Below are 18,620 nucleotides of genomic sequence, written 5' to 3' on the forward strand. Positions count from 1 at the left end.
GATTTTTCCTTTTTGTAATCTTTTTGAGGGCCATAAACATTTTTCGCCAGAAGTGTAACTTGCCAGGAAATAGCATTAGAGATGTCCCTCTTAGGAAAATATACATAGGACCTGCGGAATTAGTTGCTTATAAAGCATGCTTCAAGTGACAGAACCAAGCAGAATTATAAGTCTTGGTTCAATAAATTAAAAAGGCAGGCGGTGAAGAATACGAGAATTCCTTAGGTTATGAAAAGGGCGATACCAGTCAGTATCACGGGAAAATCACATATAGCATTAAGAAGGGGAAAAAAGTAAAATATACCGTAAGTGCGTAAGTATATTTTTCAGAGATGTATGGATGCGAGATATATATTTTTAGACATGTATGAATGCGAGATATCTCTGTTGGAATCTTGGACGCTCTGGTGAGAAAAAAGAGAACAATCACAGAAAATCGGGGCATAGTTATAATTCAGTGCGCAAATCGGAATTTAGGCGCAAGTGTTGGTTATTTAGTTAAGGGTGATGTTTTTTAAACTCTTTATCGAATTTCCAAGAGTCTAAGCAAGGAAATCCAAGTAAATCAGTGTTATTAAAAGGTATATCTTAATACTTAGAAGCCAACCAAAAAGCTGTAAGTAAATGAGCTAAAAGAAATAGGATAGTTAGAAAATGAGACAAATCTCTAATAAGTAGAACAGCCAGGCGAAAAAACAGGTCAGCACACTTCGGGACGAAAGAAATCGTCGATGTCGAGAAGGGTAAAATGAGGCCTCGGATTACGGCGTAAGGGTGGCTGCATGAAGCAGCTGATGTGAATTATAGGAGGTATATCCTACACCCAAAAAGGAAATGCCAGGAAGATCAGAGAGAGATTCTGATCGAAAGAAAATAATAATGAAGCCAGTTGAAAAAGGGCTGACAAAAGAAGTTGTTTTGTTTTTTGGTGGGGGGGGGGCTGGTCTTTCTTAGCTAAGTGGTTGAATAGATATAGAGAAAAAATTGTAAAATTTAAAAATGCGTACATTCTTTGAAGAATGGGAGGATGTTACAGGATAAAAGGGGTGTTCCCTTTTCCTGTAAATATGAAGAACATTGGGTAAATGGAAAATGAGATTAGGATAAGCTGAGACTCGAACCTGGTAATCAAGGTTCAGAAATAGATTTAGAATTGGAAGGTTAGAATTTCACTAAACTTAAATTCCATATGAAATAGTTTGATACTATTTGTATTGTAAAAAAAAAACGAATTGTTCATTCTTTTATGAAACTGAATTAAAATGGCCAGCTAAAAAATGAACAATACAAATAAAAATTTATTGTAAAATGTAGGTGAGTTGAGAATTCTTAGGTTGCAGGGGAGCGTTTTGGACAAACATGTGATTAGCTCTGCGAGTTTGTGACGTTTTGGAACCACACATCTGACGTCATGCCAAAAATGGGATTCTCAATAGTATGGGCTAGGACTAGCAGATTGTGAAAGTCTAGCAGTCGAGCAGAGCAGGCAGGACCTTGGAGTCTGCTAGTCGGTCAGGAAGAGAGTTGGAGTCAGAGTCCTTTGAAAGCGAAGGAAAGAACATGAAACTATATAGATTCTGAATTTGAATTTCTGACACCATCATCATGTGACCGATCAAATGAAATAAAGAACATCACCGATATTTGTAACTGTTGTCTTCGTGTCGTCATTCAACAATTAAAGGCAATGTGTTAATCATCTTCATATGAAGTGTGTATAATCCCCTTATAAGTAATGTGTCTCTCCTCCATCATAAGTAATGATTCACCCCTCTGATGTATAAAGAACTGAGCACCCTCTTTTCCCGCTAATATATGTTATAAGAATCCAAACAACTGTAGCATGTATATATGTCTCCTTTCATCATTGTTATATATATATATATATATATATATATATATATATATATATATATATATATATATATATATATATATATCTTCGCTGTCTCTCGTCAATATAAATGCCCTCATCACATCTCTTTTAGTATAAATTCAGCGTCATTCTTTTTACTATGAGTGCCTTATGCAACATGGGGTTCAATCCTAATTGCTGTTCTGATATTTTAAAAATATATTTGATAACGAAATAAGTATATATATATATATATATATATATATATATATATATATATATATATATATATATATATATATATATATATAAAGTGTAATACAGATAGGATAGGGAAAAACAGACCCTTCGTTACACCAAAAATCTTTGTTATTTTGATTTTGTCTGATGCAGAAAGGTAATATTTCTGATAAAATCTTTCTGAAACTTCTGAACCTTTCGGAAAGCTGTGGCCATTTCATTGTGCGTGTTGTGCATATTTTCGTCATCTTTATGTTTTAGGAAGGATCAAATACAAGTCATAGATTCATATTTCATTTACCAATGGAAGCATGTTTTGCATGCCACTGAAATATACTTTCATTACGTTAGATTTTTAACAGATTTATTGTTTTTTTTTATACAAGACGAATGATTTTTTTAATAATTTGGCTATTATTCAAACGTGTATTGTTATTTGACACATGCTGATCGCAAGTATAATGGATTCCCGACCACGTGTTGAGTTTAGATTAATGCACAGGATAACCAGGAAATCAAAGCGAACAAGCATGCTTTACAAACAAATATAAAAAAGGAATTCGTAATATTTGTTAAAAACACAATCAAAAACAAAATATGCACTCCAAAAGTAGTATTTTGACTTTGAATGAGAGACAATTAAGTGCGACTGAGGATGATATGGGCAATTGTTTTCGGTGAATTTCTAAGAATTGTCATAGTATGATACAGAAAAGTTATTCCTCTGTATTCACCGTATTATGATCGTTAGTAGCATTATCCTTACGTTAGTGGATCCTGGATATGAGCTTACACTATATGCGATGGTGAGCCCCCAGCTTGCAGGCTTGGGGGAGTGTGGGCCCGCCCTTTAAATGCCATTACTCCCAGGTCCACTCTGACCCGGAATAGTAGTGCCATTTAGAGTCCCAACTATGAGGGTTTTTTTACATAGGCGGCACCACTTATCAAGGCCGATAGGCCACTCAAGGATAAGGGTTAAAGAGTGTAGAGAAGTCAAAAGGGCAATATAGTAATCGATAGTAATGGAAGTTTGTTAAATTTGTTAACTTAAGTGGAACGGCTCATCAGAAACTTGTTCATGTTGGACTTGAAGACAACCATATTATAGACAGCTGGAAAGCAGGAAAACGGAATACAATTCCACAGGCGTGCAGTTCTAAGAAAGAAGATTTGATCATGGAATCTATGTTTAGGTTTAGGCACAGATAAAGAGTGGGGAAAATTATTGATAATGTTTTCAGCTAGTCTAGTGTTTCTTGTGAAAGTTTGGCGAAGGGGGCATAGATTGAAGCTCAGTCGAACGTTTTCCATGAAAATAACGATAAAGCAGAGACAAACTCGCAACATCTCTTCTGTGAGGTAGAGGTTGCAGCGAAGAGAAAGGGGCCTCTCCTACCAGGCCACGAAGTCTATTTTGAACCCTATCAAGGTAGGACAAGTCTTTTCTGGCAGCTCCTGCCCATATGTGGCAACATTATTCCATCCTTGGACGTATCTGGCTCTTATATAGATAGAGAATTGCATCAGCAGTGAGATATCTACTGGATCGATAGAAGGATCCGACCATTTTTCCAGCGGCCTTGGCAACAGATTTGGTGTACGTATTCTATTTAAGATCATGAGTAAAGGTCAAAGCCAGAAGCCGGTCAAAACTTGAGGCGTTCCCAAGACGAGAGCCATGCATTTTAATTGATGCCAGATTGGGGATCAGAATGTTGATGATGTAAAGATAGAAGCTTGGTTTTAGATGCATTAAAGTAACCAGCCACTCCTTTCCCCATTGTACAATGTGATCAAGATAAGAGGAGAGAGAATCGGAGATACCTTAGTCGTTTACTGTCTTAGATGTGCTACCATAGAGTTAAATAGAAACCAACTTGAGATAAAACCAATATATTCTATTAAAAAAGTTGTCTTCAAAATCACTGGATCCGGCATTAAATAACTGATAAATAAACAACCAACAACCAACCTTAAATGAGTGACATTAAAGTGTTCAATTACGCTTTGTTTTTTTAGAGGTCCTAGTTATTTTCGTTTACTGTTTTACTGAAAGTTCCATTTCCTTCTTTTTTCTTTTTATTTTACACTCTCTATGCGTTACAGGCTCTATTTAACATACTTATAATCAGGGCATTGTCTTTTAAAGATCCTGAATCTTAAATACATTTCCATGGAACTGTTTCGCCATATATTTAACACTGCCTCGTTCGAATCCACGCTCCTGAAATACTTATAAACTGTTGTCAGAAGTTGCTAATTTAATATACTTCAATCAACCATAAATATTTCTCATCATTTTCACAGATAATCAATTTCATTTTAATCTTGATTATTAATCAGTAATAAAAACACAGCAATTTTTAAATGGTAGTGATTCAACATCAACACTTAATGCCATCAGGATTTTGATTAATGTTAAGTTAGAAATAAAACCAGCAAGCGGTAAGGTGTTGCAGGATCATAAATAATGATTTAATATGATATTTTAATTAATGCTGATTTTTTACTCATAATTAGAGATTAATAATTATATTGCACATAATATATATATATATATATATATATATATATATATATATATAATGATATAAATTATATATATATATATATTTATTTATATATATACATATATATATTGTAAAACTGTTAATTAGTAAAACCCTGAAGAGAATGTTCAATACTATTGCAGAGCAAATATGTGTTTTATTTTTTTTTTACGGTTTTATCTGTTTGATTACATATGTTTCGGATGCTGGACCGTGTTTACGATCTAACAGCCTCGTCACACCTGACGAGGTTGTTAGATCGTAAACACGGTCGAGCATCCGAAACATATGTAACCAAACAGATAAAACGGTAATAAAAAATAAAACACACACACACTCACACACACACACACACACACATATATATATATATATATATATATATATATATATATATGTTTATATATATTTTTAATACAAATGGTAATTAGTAAAAAAAAATAGCATAGCTAGTAAAGATGGGTGACCATTAGAGAATTCTAAGCCCTGTATGTGATTTCCGCTTATCTCAGCGTTGTTTCCAGTCGTTCTGAACCTCCACTTGTCACTGTTATTCAAACCTGTCGACTCAGGAAATGTGTAGTTGGTAATTGCTCAAATAATCCTTTCTGTGGGTACACATTTTCTTTCCAGACTGAAGAAAGTCATGATACAAATATATACACTGCATGTCAAATTATTAACGAGATAACATTTTTACCACTTTCAGAAACTTGTCGGTTGTTTCGTATCAAAAGCTTTGGAAACGTTCGCAATGCTGAGCCGCGCGTACTGTAACATTTTCGTACTGTTCCGCGCAATGTAACAACTTGCCATCATACTTGCTGAATCCACGGTATTTGAGGTGTGTCAAATTATTAACAACGCAGTTTGTTTCGTCAATATATGGGTCGTAAAGGTGGACTGAGTAGTTTTGAAAAGGATACCTATTACAGAACAGCAAGCAAAAGTTAAAGCTACCCCCCAAAAATTCGAGAATTGAAGGTACCGTCAAACCGTGAAGAACTTTGTCAAAAACCCTACAAAGGTTCTGAAGAGAGCAGATAAAGGTAAATCTAGAGTGGTTTCACGCTGACTCTACTCCAAATGAAACATGAAGTTGTTAAGAACCCTGGGCAAAAAAAAACGAGATAACTTTGCCCAAGTTGGATTAAAGAATGTCTCAAAAAGTGGTCGATGCCACCTTCTGAAATTAGTGGCAAAGTCTGTTAAGCCGTGACAAACCCTCCATTAAATCAATATCACATACAAAACAGATTTGAATGGGCAGAGGATAACATGAAAGCGGCTTGTCTAAAGTTTTGTTCACGGATAAAGTGCGTGTCACGCTTGATGGCCCAGATTGCTGGAGCCAGAGATGGGTCCTAGATGGACGACATCGTAACTAGTGTTCAAGGCGTCATCAAGGTTGTGGTGGGATAATGATTTGGGCTTAGATTATTGGACGTACTTTAGTTGACTCATGGGGAGCTCTAGAAGGTGTAAAAAATACGTCAACTGGTTACATAGTTTTCTGAAGGAGCACTTTTAACCATGGCTGACAAAGCAAACGTTGACTTCTGAAAGAACCATTATTTTTATGCAGGAAAATTCTCCCTGGCCTGCAGCAAACTAAAGTAAAGAGTATTGTCAGCCACTGGGGAACTGTGGGCGACGAAAGATGGAGTAGCCTGCAAATACATCAGATTTGAACCCAATTAAGAAGCATTGGAGTATCAGGAAGCGACGCCTCTATGCAAATGGACGCCAATTTAAGAGCAAAGATGAGTTGTGGGATACTCTCCCAGAGGTATTGCGAGGAAGAACTGTCGACGAAATCACAAATTTGACACATTCTGTGGACTAAAGTCTTTTACAAGCCATTCATAAACAAGGACCGCATATACCTTACTAATTATGTCAACGTAGAAGTTGCTATGTAGTAATTGTGTTCTAAGGATCTCCTATTTCATTTGATGTTTGAATATTATTTCAATGATAAAGTTATGGGTATATCGTGTGAAGCAGGAAAAGAATGGGGGAAAAACGTGACGTCAAACCAAAACTGATCAGGTTAAAATTAAAGCTAGACAATCGAAAAGAGGGGATGAGATTCGAAAATATCGGCGAAAAAAGAAAGCGTCCCTGTAGAAAAGTGCCCAGTTGGTGGTTAAAAAAAGTATGTTTTAAACCGATTTCCGTATTTGTCGTCTGAAGCGTCGAGCTCTTGTGGAAATCCATCGCCTCTGTCGAAAATTTTAAGCAGACACGTTAAAGTTTAAAAAAGTTTGTTTTTTTTTTGCTCAATATACACCTCCGAACACCCGGTTAATGCGGGGCTGAAATGCTTATGTATCTATATATCTATAAAAATGAACGTGTCTGTATGTATGTATGTGTGTCTGTCTGTGTAAATTTCCCTACGCAATAACTCTGTCAATTATTAGTTTATAGACTCGAAATTTGATATACATGGTACGGAGATTTGGGAAAAATCTATGTGATCGAGTTTCGGCCATAATTTTGACTGTTGTGGGGTCAAAGTTCAACGATTTAACCTTTGAGAACTCTAGGAAACTTCTCCGACCATTTGAGGTCTAAACATTTGAAATTTTAGATATAGGTTCCTTGGTCATGAATCAAACTAAATAACTTGGTTTGAGCCCAACACAATAAATGTTAAGGGGTCATAATAGGGATGAAATTCTAAAAAAATTGACCTTTTTTTTTGCTCAGCATACACCTCCAAACACCCGAGCAACGTCGGACACTCATGCTAGTATATATATAAACGCGAACGTGTCTGGGTGAATGTGTGTCTGTCTGTGTGTCTGTCTGCGTGTCTGTCTGTGTACAATTCCCTACGAAATAACTCTGTCAATTTTTAGTCTACAGACACGAAATTTGATATACAGGATACTGAGATTTGGGAAAATCTATGTTATCGGTTTTGGCCCGAAATTCGGCAGTAAAGGGGTAAAACTGTAACGATTTGACCTTTGAGAACTCTAGCAAACTCCTCCGACAATTTGAGGTTTAAACACTTGAAATTTTAGATATAGGTTCCTTCGTTGTTATTTTTTTAATTTTTTTTTTTTTTTGCCCAGCATACACCTCCAAACTACCGGACAACGCCGGGCACACATGCTAGTATATCTATAAAAGTGAACGTGTCTGTGTATCTGTGTACATTTTCCTACGCAATAATTCTGTCAATTTTCAGTCTACAGACGCAAAATTTGATATACAGTGTACGGAGATTTGGAAAAATCTTTGTGATTGGATGTCGGCCAGAAATTTGGCTGTTAAGGGGTCAAAGTTCAACGATTTTACTTTTGAAAACTCTACTAAACTCCTCCGACAATTTTGGGTTTAAACACTTGAAATTTTAAATATAGGTTTTTTGTACATAGATCTAACTTAATGACTCGATTTGAGTAAAAAACATTAAATTTTAAGGGGTCATAATAGGGGTCAAAGTTAAAATTAATTGACTGTTTTTTTAAATTATTTTTACTCGGCATACACTTCCAAACACCCGGGAAACGCCGGGAACTCATGCTAGTATATCTATAAAAGTTAACATGTCTGTGTGTCTGTGAGTGTGTCTGTGTAAATTTATCTACGCAATAACTCTGTCAATTTTGAGTCGACAGACTCGAAATTTGATATACAGTGTACTGAGATATGGGGAAATCTTTGTAATCCGATTTCGGCCAGAGATTTTACTGTTAAAGGTTCAAAGTCTAACGATTTGACCTTTGAGAACTCTACCAAACTCACCTGGCAATTTTGGATCTAAACACTTGAAATTTAAGATATAGGTTCCTTGGACAGGGATCTAATTTAATACCTTTATTTTAGCTCAAAACAATTAACGTTAAGTGGTCATAACAGGTTTCCAATTATTAAAAAAAATTGATCGATTTTTTTTGCTCAACATACACCTCCAAACCGCTGGGCAACGCCGTGTTGAAATGCTAGTATATTTATAAAAGTGAAAGTGTGTCTGTGTATGGGTGTGTGTATATGCCTGTCTTTGTAAATCTCCCTACGCAATAACTTTCTCCTTTTTTAGTCTACAAACTCGAAATTTGATATGCAGGGTATTGAGATTTGGGAAAATCGTTGTTATCCGTTTTCCGCCAGAAATATGTCTGTTAAGGGGTCAACGTTTAACGATTTGACTTTTGAAACTCTACCAAACTCTAATTTTGTGTCTAAACACTTGAAATCTTATATATAGATTCCTTGGACATGGATCTAACTTAATAACTTTATTTCAGCCCAAAACAATAAGGCGTCATAATAGGGGTCAAAGTTTAAAAAAATTGACCGCTTTTTTTTGGCTCAACATACCCCTCCAAACACCCGGGCAACGGCGGGCTTAAATGCTAGTATATATATATATATATATATATATATATATATATATATATATATATATATATATATATATATATATATATATATATGTTTGTGTGCAGAGGGGATGAGAGAGTTACAGATATTTAATAACCACCAAATAGGAAGTAGGAAACATCATCATAAAACGGGATTAAGAAATCATTTTTGAACAAGTTTCAATCATTGCCAAGAGCATTTTAGGATAACTCCGCTGTTAAATTATAAATTCGCTGTTACGTGAATTTTGCAAATTGCTCAATTGATTATTAAAATTATCCTTGTTCTTCCTTGTTCTTCCTTTTCGTCAATTAAGTAATGGGTTTTACGAATCATGTCATGATACGCATGAGCTGCACCTGATAGCCTATTAGAGAATCGACCCATGAATTCAGAGTAAGATCATTTTGTAATGTTCTCACGTTGTTTCCTGGCTTTTTACACGTAGGTATATATTAATATACAAGTTGAAGGACAAGTTGGAAAGATTGCGTTTACATTATACAAATTTTCATCACATTCATCTTGATACACAAATTTAATAAATTGAATATTTCCATATTTTCTAATCTTTTCTTATATTAGTGCACTTGATTAACAATAAGGTGTGTGTTAGATAGCACCACATTGATTTAGAATAGTTTTAGATACATCTTTAAGAAAAAAACACGTTCTTTTACAAATATTTTAAACTAATTTTTAATATATGTCCTTAATAGCACAATATATGTTTCTACAATATGATTATTTTGCTAAAAACATTTCAAGATATGCATCATGTATTTAACGACCATGAATCAAGGAAAATAATTTACAATTTCTTGTATTCCACGTTACAAAAAAGCATATTCTTTGTTTAAAAATTCTGTCTGTACTTCAAATTTAAATACCAATTCTACTATTCTAACTTTGCTTTCCCTCGTATATTGAGAACCTTCTTGGATGGGAATGTCTTACGTATATATATATATATATATATATATATATATATATATATATATATATATATATATATATATGTGTGTGTGTGTGTATATACATGCACTTAAATATATACATATATATACATCTATATATACATATATATGTATGTATATATACATATCTATCTATCTATCTATCTATATGCATATATATATATATATATATATATATATATATATATATATGCATATATTCAACAATATTTAGAAAGACTGTAAATCACAAGGTTTATTTATCTCTGATTTTACTCATGGCATCCTGGATGGAAGAGTAATGATAATGAAATTATTAATCAACTTTAAAACGAGAAACATAACAATATCAGAGTAAGTGTATAATCGTTTCGGAAACGACATCTATTTATTTTATATTTACAAATAAAAACGTTACCAAATAAAGTATGTTTGAGTATTGTCTCCTCATCACCACATATGGTCGCTGGTAAAGATGGGAGTAGAAACGAAATTAAAACTAGCATTTTTAAGTGATTATTGCTGGTTAACCTTTATATGATGATGGCCCCATATTGTTTCTTGTAAAGTTCGTAAGAAGGTTTTTAAGTGTGTACTGTTTCGTTATTGTTTTGTCTTGGGCACAAATATAAATGACAAGGTCGGTTACAATTTTGTTTTGTAATAGTAATGTTAATTGTAAAGAATTAAGCAGCTGGATATATTAGAGCATTATTTTATAAATCTAAAATAACTGAATATTAACTAGAGTAGTGGTATTAATAAACGTTTTTTTTTTTAATTTAAACTACTCCGTGCGCAGCACCGTTTAATTATCCACACATTAACAGAGGTTTTGATATTTTAGTCTCTGGTTTATTTCTACCAACAATATGTATATATATATATATATATATATATATATATATATATATATGTATATATATATATCCATGTCTGTGAATTCCTATACTAAAGTTGGCTTTAATTTATTTTCAACAAAACTTCTTCGACTTTGCCCGATAAGTCATGAACTGTACCTAATATCGATTTATTTTCATTCAGATAAGACGTGACGAGGCACAATTTTGCAAAGACAGACTTCGAAACGAAGCCATCACATTGATCGATTGCATTATCTTCTTCATTAACCATTTCTAACTGGGTTTAGTCACCGCCCATCACCAACTACGACACAGTGGCCACGATGTGGTGTCGCATATTTCTAAAAGTAATATAAGTTAAGTAATAGAAAGTGTACTGCTGTTGACAGGGAATACAAAATTCAACTTTCAACGATTTAAAGCCAAACAAGTGTAGAATCTCATTCAATAAACGACCATATTCATTTATTAAAGTGAGATTCGATATTTAAGTTCATAACAGAATCTTCCTCAGGAAAATGCAGTTTATTTTCTTTGTTTTTCCTTTTCATGTGGCATTGCAAAATGACGTTGACGCAGCGGTTCTCAACCCATCTTCGAAGTTAATCAACGATGAAACTGTCAGTAAAGTAGTTCACCCTTTTGAGAAGCTGTATATTCTCTCCGCTTACCTCAGCACTGTTTCCAGTCGTGCTTAATTGATCTACATTCTACTTGAATTACATCAGGGCCCACTCAAGCGAAGTGTGGCTGGAGCCTGTGCAAATCTTGCCACAATAATTTGACGGGCAGGAACCTTTCAGTAAATATCAATAGTCTAACAAGAGCGGGTATATATATATATATATATATATATATATATATATATATATATATATATATATATATGTGTGTGTGTGTGTGTGTGTGTGTGTGTGTGTATGTTGTTTTGAAAAAGAAAAACCAAATGAGTTTATGAAATGATCAACGTTTCGTCCCTATTGCAGAGGGCATCTTCAGGTTATTAAAGGAAAAATGCAAAAAAAGAAAACGATCATAGACCATACGAAAAGGAAAAGGAAACTGTTAGAATCCTACCCATATCTGTAAGGAAACTATGTCCGTGTATGGGAAGGTTGGGCTGTTCAATGTCTATATACACTTTTAAAAAATACCTTAAATAAATATGTACCCTTTTTTTCTCTAAACATATTTATTTTGTTGAATTATTTAAGGATTACGGAAAAACTATTAACTAGGATATTTTTTCTTTGATTATTATTTTCCTTATACTAGGGGATAAATAGTAGAAGCCCTTTCTTTTCGTAGTAGTATTAGTGTTTAATATTAGTGCTGACTCTAAAAGTCTTCTTTTAGCTCTATCACGTATTTTATAATTTTCGCATTATCTAAATGAAATAAATGATCGTGTTCTGCACAATGGCAAAAGAGTGCATTAAGGGCGTTACCATTCCTTATATCTCTCCTGTGTTCGTAAAGTCTTAGTTTCAATTTACGCTGTCTCACCTATGCATGCTTGTTGGAAATTGTTACATGGGATGGAATATATACCGGCGTTCGATGTGATATACATGGTATTGAGATTTGGGAAAATCGATGTGATCGGTTTTCGGCCAGAAATTTGGCGATTAACGGATCAAAGTTCAATGATTTTACCTTTGAGAACTCTACTCTTCCAATCATGTGTCTAAACACTTGAAATTTTACATAGGTTCCTTGGACATGAATCTAACTTAATAATATGATTTGAGCCCAAAAATAAAATTTAAGGGGGCACAATAGGGGTCAATGTTAAATTATTTTTTCTTAACATACACCTCCAAATACCCGGCCAACGCTTGGAACCCATGCTAACACATTATATATATATATATATATATATATATATATATATATATATATATATATATATATATATAATTTGTAGAGAGAGTCCAACGAGAGAAAGTTGAATATTTAAATGAGAAAGGTCACCAACAATTGGTATGCATTTTTTACATTATTTTATTATTACGTGTTTTGATTTTTCATTCAAAATTTATCATACTTAAATCATTGTAATAATGTTTTTAAATCATTGAAATAGTTTTATTTACGCGTTTCAGAAGCTGTGAAGTGTCCTGTTCGGAAATTATTCAAAATGTAAAATATTTAAAATATATTAAAAATGTGTTCAGAATGTATAAAAAAACATTTTGCAGTCAATTTTGGTGACATGTTTCCGAGCGGTGGAAATGTCTGTAAATGATTCTACAGGTTTTCACGGGTGTGTTCCACCCCCACACTTTCTTATTGGGGGTCAGACCATGGTATTTGATGTCTTTTGCTTTTCTCTCTCTTTTCTTCTGTCTCTTTTTACCACTTTTTATATTTATTTTTTTATTACTTGGGTGGAAGTGAGTGGCACGTTAGTACTTGATCAAAAGAGTGTGTAGGGGAGGGTGTGTGTGTAGATGTTTCCTTGTATTGGTGGGTAGAATGTGTGTTATATGTCTAATAGTTTTATAGCATTATAAAATTATTTGCTTGCCTAATAAAGCAGATCTAATACAAGGTCGTTTATAATGTGTGTGTGAGAAGGGGAACCAGCTCATCTGAAACAAGGGTAATCGGTAAGGATGTTTTTATTTAATTTTGATTATTATTTTTTTGGATTTTTAAATTTTAGATTTTTTTTATTGTGATTTTTGTTTTAATCTTAGTTGGACATTCCTAATGTTATGTTTTTTTAATAAAGAGGCTAATTTATAAATAGACGAAGGGGATTTTCTAATGTTCCTATTTATTTGTCTCAACATGTGGGTAGGGTCAAACCCAGGATCGCTTTTTAGTGTGGGGATGGTCCCGCTCCACAAAAAAGGAGGGGAATCTGGAAAGTCACAAGTATAAGAAAAAGAATTATCGCAGTCATGAAGGATTTCTCCTTAACATACTGAGGGTAGAAGGGGTGGTACAATGTCGGAACAGATACTACACTATGGATCTAGGAATTTTTTAGTGTTGTAGGTTTCGAGGTAAGGTTGGTATTGTTCAATGTGTTATAAATGTGATAGGGTTGTTGTGCCTGTGTGTATTTGTATGCGCGTGTGTGTGTTTTAATGTATCGATTCTGATTTATGTGGGGGGTGCATGTATATGTGCGCGAATGTGCTTTTCATTTCATTTGTTTGTGTGTTGATATTAAGCTCTGTTCAATTCGCGAATGAATATTGTTATGACGTTTTTTTTTCCTGTGTAAGTAAATGAAATAATTGTCTGTTTGGAAGATTGGCATTATTCTGAAGCTATTTACACTGCATTGGTGCACGCGTTTTGAAACATAGAGGTGTCTGATATCTGCGATTTTAATGTTGCTCTTATGTAAGGCCACTCTATTGCTGAGGTTTTTGGTAGTGCCTATATAAGATTTGTCGCGTGCTTTACATCTTAGTGAATACACTACATTTCTGAGGGTATAGTTTAGGCCCTTTTTTATTCTAAATGTTTGTGTTGGATTTAAATGTGTATGTGTTTCCTTCTATTATTATATCACAAACTCCACGTCGCTGTGTATTGCATTTTGTAACTCTTTTGTAGTGTGTATAACGAGTTTAGAGGAAGTTGGGATGTGTTTTAAGTTTTGGGGTTTGCGTTTGCTTTTTATTATTTTTGTTGTTTTGAGTATGTTGTTTGGTTTATCGTTTTGACTGAGAAGGATAAGGTTTTTCGTTATCTGTGTGAATAGTTCTGAGTTGTGTGCGTTGTGTGTGGAGTCGTATGGCAGAATCTGTTCTTTGTTGTAATTTCGGGGGTTTCTTAGTTGATCTACCGGGATATTTTTCTTCCAGTTCAATACCTTTACGTATTAGTGGTGGTAAATATACTCTTTTCCGCACAGTTATTTGCGGTCCATTAAGTCGGGTCGAACGGACGTGTCTGGCTGTGACTATAGTCCAGTGTCTACGTACCAAAGAGCAGATTATCGATTTTAGACAGTTTTTTGGACTGTGGCTTTTGAAGTGAAGATATTGTTGAGTGTCTGTGGGTTTTTGGTACTAGTCTTTTATTATGCTGTTGTCTTTAATTGTTACTAATATATCTAGAAAAGGTAGTTCGGGGGGGCTCTGTTCTAGGGTGAAGTTTATTTTGGGGTGTAGGTTTTGTAGTATAGTGTGGAGCTATCCTATATCCCCCAGGTGGTTTTCCAGATGATAAAGCAGTGGTCCAGGTATTGTTCCAAGAGTTTATGAAGAGTATTTTGATATTTTATCCATATTTCTACTCTATCTGTTCATAAAGGATCTCTTCCAGGAAGGCGAGTGTAAGGGTGGCATACGTTGGTGCCATTTTTGTACTAATTGCTGTGCCTAGTGTTTAGATGTAATTACCATTATTAAGTTCAAAAGAGGTAATGTTTAGGATTATGTCAATGCTGTCAATCACGAATTGTTTGGTGAATATGGGGTGTAAAGTTTGTGCATGTTTGTCAATCCAGTATTAGATAGCCTCCTTCCCCAAGTTGTGTGCGATTTTGCTATATAGGCTGCTTACATCGAGTGTAGCTAATATTGCCCCATCGTCTACTGTTTGTGGTAGGGAGCTAAGGAAATGTATATCATCTCTTATCTAATTTCTAACTATGTAATAATATATCTATTGGGTTGCAAAGTTTGCTTGTTGGCCATGCTGGGTTGAATGTGAGGTCATGACTTCACATTCAATCAATGATGCTTCGTTGTGTTTATCTAAAGCGGACGGCCCTGTCGGTGGGGCATTAGAATACGCCGACTGCCCCCCTGCAGAGGGTAAAAGTCCCTCAATGGGGGTCCTGGATATGACCTTAAACTATATCCAGTGGTGAGGCCCCAGCTTGTGGGCTTTGGGGAATGTGGAGCCACCCTTTAATTACCATTGCTATCAGGTCCACTCTGACCCGGAGTGGTAGTACCTGTTAGGGTCCCAACTATGGGTTAAATAGAAACCGATGTGAAAACAACAAATATATTCTATTAAAAAAAAATTTTCTTCAAAATCTTTGGATTCGGCATTAAATAACCCGAAAAGGGTTGATATGCCGTAAAACAACCAACCAACCAACCAACCAACCTAAAGCGGGCAGATATATAGGCATTCATATATATATATATATAATTATTAGATTGAATACATATATATATATATATATCACTAATGTTAATGATATCATTATTATTCGTAGTAGTTGCTGTATTACTCACTATTATTATTGTTGTTGTTGTTGTTGTTGTTGTTGTTGTTGTTGGTGGTGGTGGTGGTGGTGGTGGTGGTGGCGGCGGCGGTGGTGGTGGTGGTGGTGGTGGTGGTGTTGTTGTTGTTGGTGTTGTTGTTGTTGTTGTTGTTGTTGGTGGTGGTGGTGTTGTTGTTGGTGTTGTTGTTGTTGTTGTTGTTGAGTTGAGTTGAGTTGAGTTGAGTTGAGTTGAGTTGAGTTGAGTTGAGTTTGAAGCAATGTTTAATTTGAGACGACTTTGCTATGGGTAATTATTCTATACAAGTCCTGGAGAAGAAGAATACTCAGTCAGCAGCTGTTCTGTACAGCTTCCGAACATTATAGTTTTGCAGCCAAAGGGGAAAAGATCCTTTTCGTGTTGACACAAAGAAAACATAATGATTTATTCTCCATAAAAATAACAGGATTTTTAAAGAAAAATTTGGCAAAGGGGCGAAAAATAGGGAATGGGGGAAAGGCCGATTTTAAGTAACTATCGCTGCCTAAGCTGACTTAGCTCTATTGTATTTCACTCTACTCTCACGACAATAGCGCATTTATAGTATACATCCATCAGCATATACATAATTCTTCGATCACCGACAACATATACTATGACTAACTACATACACTCAACTTGATATAATATGCATAATAGGGGCTGGATATGGATGTAACAAAAATCCATATTTACAATAAAAAAAGAAAACGGTGTTAGTATGACCTCCCTCTTATGAAACTCTGGAAGATATACGGATTTGCCGAACGAAAAGGGCGATGCGGGTTCAATCGCTTTATTGCAACCACCACTTACGAAAACATCGCAAGGGAACCGGCATCACTCGCAAATCGCATCATCTGTCACTTAGATGTGATCGAGAAAAAAGGGAAGGAGAGTTTAATGATAACTCTCACACACTAACTAAGTTATTAATTCGAAGCGTCTAACATGAAACTTAAGCTAAACTACATAATTGACTTTTAGAACCGAAACAATGTTGACAATTGCTTTTGGAACCCAAAATCCTCTAGCCTAAGTGATGTCCAAATACAACTCAAACCTTCCACTATTGATGCGGCAGGCATACGCAATAAACATCTTCCTTTTAGCAAAGTCTGACAAAGAGAGTCTAATCCTCTTTGTCCTAATACCAACATAAAAAACAGAATATTTGAACAAGGTCGAGAGGAGCAAATTCCTCAGCTCCGTAAAGCACTTTCATGCGAGTCCTTCATATCACATCTCCCATCACTGCTAGCAAGGTCACACATTTTTATCTTCTTACCAGCAGTTGTCGGAACTCAGTTGCTACAGACATTGATGGATTCAAGGATGAATGATGCGACAATAGCAGAAGGCATGATTTAAAGTCTCGATCTCGTCACCAAACCATTTGACAAATAGGAGAACTGGGAAATCATCTACTGGGCCAGAGAGCATTCCAGATTATCAGCCAGATCAACTATGCGTCGATGTTAGTTCGACACCCCGATCCAGGCCCCTAAGATCAAATCGAACAACGCTACTACCTCGTCAAAGCAAGCCCCTTACTAGTATCATCCCCAACGAATTCCCTTACTAATATCCGATATAACACCTTTTTGGACAAGAGCAGATTGTAACAGAGGCGTTCTTTTATATTTAGAAGGAGTTTCACAGCGCGTGGACACTCAGGATAGATGGAGTACTCGACTCGAGACACCCGAGTGCACACTTCTCAAAGACAGGAAGGCTTTCCTAGTGTCTTTTCTCCAGAAGCCACCGTTTCCATCAAAGTGTACACATACGATCTAGGAAATAAAGACGAAGTATGAGTTGACGAATCTTTACATTATGCATACCTAGTCCGCGTTCAGAGGGATGGAGATGACGGAATTCGCGACGGACTGTATGGGCATTTCCAATCCATCAGAATTTAAAAAGAACCTCTTGAAAATGGAGCAGTGTATCTGACGGGTGAGAAAGAATTAAACGTCGGCATATTATTAATGGATATAAGTATGAAAAACACACCGTTCCTTTCCACTTTAACGAAGGATTTCTGCAGATTCACAAAATAGCGGAAGCTTGCGCTGCTTTCAAGACTTTTGACCAACGTTTCATCAACGGAAGATCAGGGTTGAACCAGATGCCGAATATCTTGCAAGGCCCGCCACTCATGCTAAAAGGCCGCATGTAAGCAAACCCGCCTCTAAAGCAACAGAACTTTTCACAGTTAAGTTGGGTTCCTGCCACTGTCTCCTACAATTTGCTTTCTGCACAGACGACACTTATCTCGAGATTGTTTGTCATAAACACTGTTACATCGTCAGCATAGGTAGAGTACTTCAACGTGGTAGAATCGCCCAGCAAAGTGACACCACGTGGGGGTGGATTCACCCTTAGCCTACGCATTGAAAAGGTTCAGCGCAAACACATAGAACATTGGTGGTAATGGACAACGCTGACACATGGATCGGGATAAAATGAAGCGCTTCGATCTCCTTTCATTCACTTCCACCAACACTGCGGGGTGAGTATAAAGGAGGACACCCATGAGCTGAACA

The sequence above is a fragment of the Euprymna scolopes genome, chromosome 10 (genome assembly GCF_053919585.1).
Source record: "Euprymna scolopes isolate OS-2025 chromosome 10, ASM5391958v1, whole genome shotgun sequence".
NCBI lineage: Eukaryota > Metazoa > Mollusca > Cephalopoda > Sepiida > Sepiolidae > Euprymna > Euprymna scolopes.